Raw genomic sequence first — 7,218 nt, forward strand, 5'->3', positions numbered from 1 at the left:
GATAAGAGTGTGTCTGGTGGACTGCGATGGTGAATTCGGTACAAACAAGGTGCGTTGTTACTGCCATTTCAGACAGAACTCACCTGTAAAATCATATTTGCCCCATACAAACTCTCTCTCTTTAAGTTACCGCCAAGATTTTTTTTTTATGATTTTCTTTCTTTTTTTAAAGTTCAAGCAAGGAGGAAAATATTTTGTTTGATTTTAAAGATACTTAATTCAGCTACTTTTCCGGTTAATCGTTCCTTTGGGCCCTAGTTGCTGAATTGCTTGCTGTTTCTGAGGTGTAAATAAACGTTTTGATTTATGACGTGGTTGCAAAAAAACTTGTAATTTATTTGTGAAATGCTCAAATAAAGGATGTATGGGCTTTTACCTTTTGTCTGGGCGTAGACCTTCCTGATGCGATACAGCAGGAATGGAGGACTACAAAATGACCTTGAGACTGCCAAAGGGCTGGAATAGCCTGAGCTAAATAAACTCCCACATTGCTCTAAGTAAAAAGAGATAAATGGCAGCCTTCATCATCACCATGCCATGGTTATAGAATGAGAATCTGGAGGTTAGAGAGGTAAATAAGGTTTGACCAGACAAGAAAGCAGAAGGAGATTATTTGTCATCCATTCAGGTAACAGCAATGATTTGCCTTCTGAAGCCCCGCTTTCATTACAGAGAGTTGCACTGAGCCAAATCTGGGTCAGATGTCCCCGGGCTGGACCGTGTGCAGGAGCTTTAATGGATTTTTGTGGCACTTCCTTTCTGCTTCACCTGGCCACCGTCCCCACCTACCACCATCAGTTCAGGCAGACACAAAAAGTGACCATTGTAAACAGTGCAGAAACAGGCTGAACAAATGTCAATCAATCAGCAAGGACCACCTTGGGATGCTACAGGACTGCATTTCTGTCGCTGCTGTCATGGCTGATTACCAGATGGCTTTCAGCAGCTAGGACTGCCATAGTCTGTAGTCACGTCCGATGTGCTCCCTCCCTGTGCTTAACTTCGCCTTAAGATGTGTATGCAGAGGTGGTCGAGTTGTTGCCCTGATTCAGAAAAAAAAATCTTACTCCAAAATTTAGAGCCCTTACCGCCTTCAATCCCAAACTGCTCTGGGCCAGGTTGCCCCAAAAAGCTTGCACTGCTTTAATGCCCCTCTGTACCAGGAACCGCAGACTTCATTGACAAGGCTTATCGCTTTAGCATGCTGTGTTCCCAGTAGCAGGACTTAAGGTTTGTAAGGTACTAGTTTCTTTTTTTCACTGAGCTCTCCTAACCTGCGATTATGAGGGGAAAGGAAGTGGGGTGCACTTTCCTGCGCTGCCCGCTGCTCCCAGACATTGCGGGAGGGCCCAGTAGGTGAAATAAATAAATACTCATTCTGGCCCAGAATGCAGTGCAGAAAAAAATAATAGAAGGCTAGGTAGAATGAAAATCCTGCAGGAAATTTGCACCATCGCACTATGGCATTATTGCCTCTTTGCCAGGGAATTCTTTTTCCAGCACAAAGCTAGAGCCTTTTGGCTTTCTGAAATTCCTGCGAGTTGTTTTTTAAGATCTTCTAGGAAGTTATCTAAAGTGACAGAGACACATAAAGATAGAATGTGCCTGAAAATAGCCTTTTACTACATCTGAGAATAGAGAAAGCTGGAGGAGGGAGGGCAGCACTTGAAGGAAACATTTGAGCACAAGCCACAGCAGCTTGCTTTCACCGAGACCCACCTCCAGCTTTTGCCTATTGCCTATGCTTTATCAGACTTTGAATCTAAAGGGGGCTTTTTAATGTGGTCCGTAATAAGTAGAGGATGAAAGAGCGTACGTGAAACTCGTGGTGTAATTGAGCAAAAGGGCATTACCTGAAAGCCACAACAAAAAAGCGTCACCTCCTTTGGTCTCAGTTGAGATCATTGTCCTAAACTAACGCTGTGCCTTGTACCTGAAAAGAGGTGTTTGAAACAGTACAAAGTTAAATCATAAGCAAGGAAATGTTAACAGAGAGAAAATGCTGAATGGTTTTTAGCCAGGTAGTTTTCTGTTGCCCTTTCAACCTTCTTCTGTCTCATCTATGACCACACGTTCTGGATTGCAGTCTACTGTTACTCGGTAACTTTGCACAGTTCAATCCGGTTACATTTTTTCTCCAGCAATAGTAAATCAGAACAGTCCCTTATGGCTTCAGCACAACCTTCTTACCTGCAGAAACAAAGCAAGGGTCATTGCTCCTGCTGTAAAACTATTGGGATGCTCTTCCTCAACCGCCACGCCTCTGGCTGGACTCTACTCATCCACCTCCCGGTGCCTGGTGACCTTCACTGCTCCTGTGGTTACAGCAGTAAGTAAGTTACTCTAGTCCAGTTCAACATTATATGAAAGTACTTTTTATTAGTTATGACTCCTTTTGCAACTTACTGTTTCCATATGCAGTTGTGGGCTACCCACCATCATTGCTGTGGCTGGATGTACTTTTCATGACTAACTGTCCAAAACAAGAAAAGCAAAAGCGTTTACACTACTTGTTTACTGCAAGGCATGCAGAAAAATCAGAATGTAAAATATAGCTGGACACTTACTTATAATTAAGGAATTACTTGCAAAAGGTGCTCTGCAATACAGTTACAATACTGGAGTAATTGATTTGGGAGGGGGGATGTTCATAAGCAGCTTTTTGTGGTGCGTTTAAGGAAAAACACAAAACAAAACTTTCAAGTGTTGTTTTTTCAAACTGACCATATATATTTTTAAAAGAAGGATAAAGAAACATAAGTAGACAGTGCTTATGGACTGCATTAAATCGTCATGTCACTAACAGGTTTTTTAAATTTTAGCTTTTATAAAGGTGCCCATTGTTGTTTACACCTGTTGTCTTGCTTCATGCCAGCAGCCACGTGGGAACAAATTTTATACTGGGCTAATTTTGCCATTCCAGTTATCTTGCCAACTTCACCCTTGCTGTAACTGATCTGCTGGGGACAGTGGTAAGATAATGAGTCTAGCCTGCACTTAGAAATGACAACAAATCAAACAGTGCCTCTTTGTACACAAATAAATAAAGAATCACATCAGCTGTGCCTCATTCTTTGTGCAATTTGATCAGCTGCAGTAAAGCAACAGTGCTGTAAGACACCTTCCAAGTAGCCATAAACCAGGGATTATAACCTGCCTTGGGGTTACAGCAGGTATTATTGACTTGGCTAGTACCAAGGGAGTTAGCCTTTGGTGGGATTTGAACACCTAGTTCCCACTGGCATCACTAAAAAGCCAGGAGCCTAAGTGCTAAAACTCTCCCCCCAACTGATAAAAATAATTATGTAACTATACATTATTTCTTTTTTTTTTTTTTAAAGTCATCATGAGCTAATATACACCGAAATGTCTCCTGTATCTCCAAGGTAACTTAACTGTCATCATCTTTCACATTGAGCAAAACCAGCAAAAACTCTAGAGAACAGGTGCCCCAATTACCAGATACTCAGCCTTTCACATATTGGATTGCTGAAAAGAACAAGATCGGGGATATTTAACTCATATGGGCATCTTAGAGAACGTGACAGAGTCCACAGGTAAAACAAAGTAGAAACGATATATTGTAGCAATTAGGATAACCCTCACTACGAGACAATAAGTCTAAAGGAAAGATTTAGGCTTTTTGGTGCAATAATATTCACATGCGCAAGCTGTGACTACTGGCTACAGCATGCAAGAACTAGACCAGTGCTGGAAAGCCCCGTCATGGTGCCTGGCAAGTTTTGCCGTTGTTTCTAATGGCAAAAACCGCTTTAATCCATATGAAAACGGCTTGCTCTTGGCTCCTGCACAGAAAAGTCAAAACAATAATGGCTCTAGAGAGAAATCCTTTGAGCTGGGCAAAGAAAACCTATATCCTCAGCCTATATCCTAAGCCAAGGGCTTAGTTCAGCTGCTTGCCATCTCACTGGCAGACCTGACTGCGGGATTTTGACCTATGTGTAACCATTAAGCTGTGTTCCCTTACGTCTTTACTCCCATCAGACCACAAAGCACCCTCTTCTCACCCTGTTTCAGTGATAGGGACAGAACTGCAATATAAAGATAGCAACACCGAAACAGTCAAAGGGCACAGTTCAAACTCTCCCGGCAGCAGAGCCAGACTTACCCTCCTGGCAAGCGCAGCCACCTCAGCACGATGACCAAAGAGCCAGGGTGCAGAGCCACCTCATGCCAGCACCTCAGGCAGGCACCCGCCACGAGCGCTGAACCCTTCCCAGAGGAGGGACTACCGCCTCAGCCACCCAGGCAGAGGGCCAGGGAGGTTGGGTAGCCCCGCGCTCGTGTGCAGCTGAGCAATTGTCAGGCTCTGCCCCAGACTCCTACCAGACATTACACCTTCTCTCAGCCCTGCTGGGCACGTCAGGCCCCACATACTGCTGCGCTGCCTGGCAGCACTTGTACAAGATGAGTAGACCCCCACCCTCCCCTCAGCAAATGAAACAACAGCATTATGCGGAAGGGGGTTTTTGGTTTGGTTGGTTCCCCCCACCCCGCTTTCTCGCTCAGTGAAGACAGTTCTCATCTGGTTTCTGTGCCATGGACATCCAGGCATCATTCTTCCGCTGATGCCCGAGCTTGGCACCTTATTAAAGAGCCATCAGGGCTTAGCCTTTTATCAGTTCCATGATAAATCTACTTTTAAGTGTAGTTGTCTGTCGTCATTTACACAACTTGTGGGCTGCAGTACTTTCTCCGCTCTTAATTTCTATTCCTTTGCACTGGGTACTTTGTTCTTTAGCAAATGAGCACTGAGTACCTGAAGCTGATGAAAATGTCTACTGTACACAACTCTGTCTTCTGGGGCGGAGTGGATGCAATCCAAGGCTTGCTTTTGTCAGTTCGTTCTTTCTTCAATTTTAAACAAAAGTCCTCTTGCTACTCTTCCTCGTGTCTTGTCCTGCTTAGGTTAAATAAGAGAGGGAGGCAGTACATGCATTTAAATGCCATTATTTAGTGAAGGTATAACTCACTTATAACAAAGATAGCTACATAGATATAATAGATTTATTGTTCAAAGTATTAAAATATACATTATTGTGTGCATATATACACACAGTGTGTATATATACAAATATAAACAGCTAAGGTGATGAGACACACAGAATAATAGGCTATTTTTTAAAATTGGTTATTAAACAGTGAATGCTCATTAAAAGTTCAGTTCATTGGGAAAAAATAGTACGATGCAATTAAACAGTACTACAGACTAATTAATATGGGAATTGGGGCAATTCAAATACCTTTTAAGAGATGGAAGTAGGGCCAGTAGGCAGCACGGATTCTACCAGTCATCTTCATTACCCTAGCAGATGGATTTTCTGCTACTTCAGGGTTTTGCTGAGAGTTTTATTTTTTCGTTTTAGTTTCAAAGGAAATCGGGGGGGGGGGGGGGGGGGGGGGAGGGGGGATGTTTCCTAATGTGGGTCTTCACAAAGTCTGGAAAAACACTCTTTAAAAAAAAAACAAACAAACAAACAAAAAACAACCCCAAAAAAACAGAACAGACTCATATATTGCTTACCCTCACAACACAGTCAACTCTCGCTTTGTTTCTGTAGATAACCTGCTCTTGGCACTCTGCATCTTTCCTTTACGGAAATAAATTTGAAATACCCTAAGAGGACTTAATACAAAGTTCTCAGCCTGCTTAGCTCCTCAGTCATGTAGCATTTTTTCCCTATGGGAGATCCCTGTTAGTTTGTTCTTACCAAAGGCCGCTGCGTCAAGAACCATTCTTATAAGCTGTCCAATTTCTTGTGAGTCAGAAGACATTTACCAGTTATAAACCTGACTTTTATGAAAAGTATTTTGCTGCCTTTCTTATAATTGAGATGAAAGAAGGATGCCAAATCTCTAAGGAGACACCATTGAAGGAGCTTGCTAGCTGCTTTTTTTTTTTTTAAGCACTCAATCCAAAAGTTAACCTGTTTAGAAGTAGGATGTCACATGAGTCAAGGCTCTGAAAAATTGCCACTCACTTTTGATAGTTCTAGCATCCCACAAACAGTTAAGTAGACGAGGGCCCTGTTGCAGAAATTTGCTAAAAGTAGTTGTTTACACCCAAACCCAGGCTGGGCTTCAGACTAAAAGCCAAACTAAAGTTTGATGATGCTGTTGGTGCTTATGAGCTGTTTCCCTAGAAGTCTGGGTCTTATTACACACCTTGGTGGGAACTTCACAAGCCAGCCTACTCTGACTTCTGCCCTTTGGAGGTCAGTCTTTCATTACACAACACAGCTTTACTATTCCAACCACAAGGAAAGCATAGGTCTAAGACGTTCTTTGGATCTGATGTTTGACTGACCTAAGATTTTGGAAGTCCAATTGGCTGACTATTGCTTTACGCCGTGTATGTATTTATACAACTGGTGCATTTACACCAAAGCATAAGACTATAAATCAGATCAGCTTTGATCACTAGTATTTTCCTCCCAGTTTGTAGAACTGTAAATTACTCTGCAGGATGACAAACACTGATCTGACTGTTAGATCATTGTGTTATATAGCTGTGTTATGAAGCAAAACCCATTCACGGATACTCATTCATTTGCGAGAGATGTCACTGGCCTAACACAATGGGCTTCTTTCAAGCCCTCCCGTGTATTTCATTCTGTTATTTCTCTGTTAATAAATAAATAAAATTCCCATTGGTTTATGGCTGTAAGAGATGAAAGAACTCTTTTTTTCATGTCAACGCTGTGTAGTGCTGATGGAGTCTGGCAACAGTCGAAACCTGGCTCAGACTTCTGTTCTGTTTTCCTTAGTAACATTTTGCTTGGCTGTCCCTGCCAAAGTCTCCTGGACATTTCTGAACTCTGAATTGTTGCAAACATTGTAACGTCCAAGCGTGAAACGAACTGCATGGAAACTCCTGGGAACCTGTTAACAGTGTATTAACAATAACCTCAAGCTCACAGGAAACAACAGGCACCTGTTCAATGGGGAGCATGTTCTTAAATTGACACTCAATTATCACCGCATATTTTAGCATCATTTTTTCACCTTATCTAAGACCTACCATGAGCCTTGAAAGCCTGTTTACTAATTTAAAACCAGTCTTCACATACCAAGACAAAAATGAGAATAAGAAGAACAGGAGTATATCAATAACTTAGCATTTTAAAAGGACTCTAGAAAAAACCTCTCTTATTTGTTGCAATTCTGGTTTACTTGAATGTGAATTGAGATTACAAT

The sequence above is a fragment of the Nipponia nippon genome, unplaced genomic scaffold (genome assembly GCF_047370975.1).
Source record: "Nipponia nippon isolate SJK-2023a ecotype South Korea unplaced genomic scaffold, ASM4737097v1 scaffold_7, whole genome shotgun sequence".
NCBI classification, from domain to species: Eukaryota; Metazoa; Chordata; class Aves; order Pelecaniformes; family Threskiornithidae; genus Nipponia; species Nipponia nippon.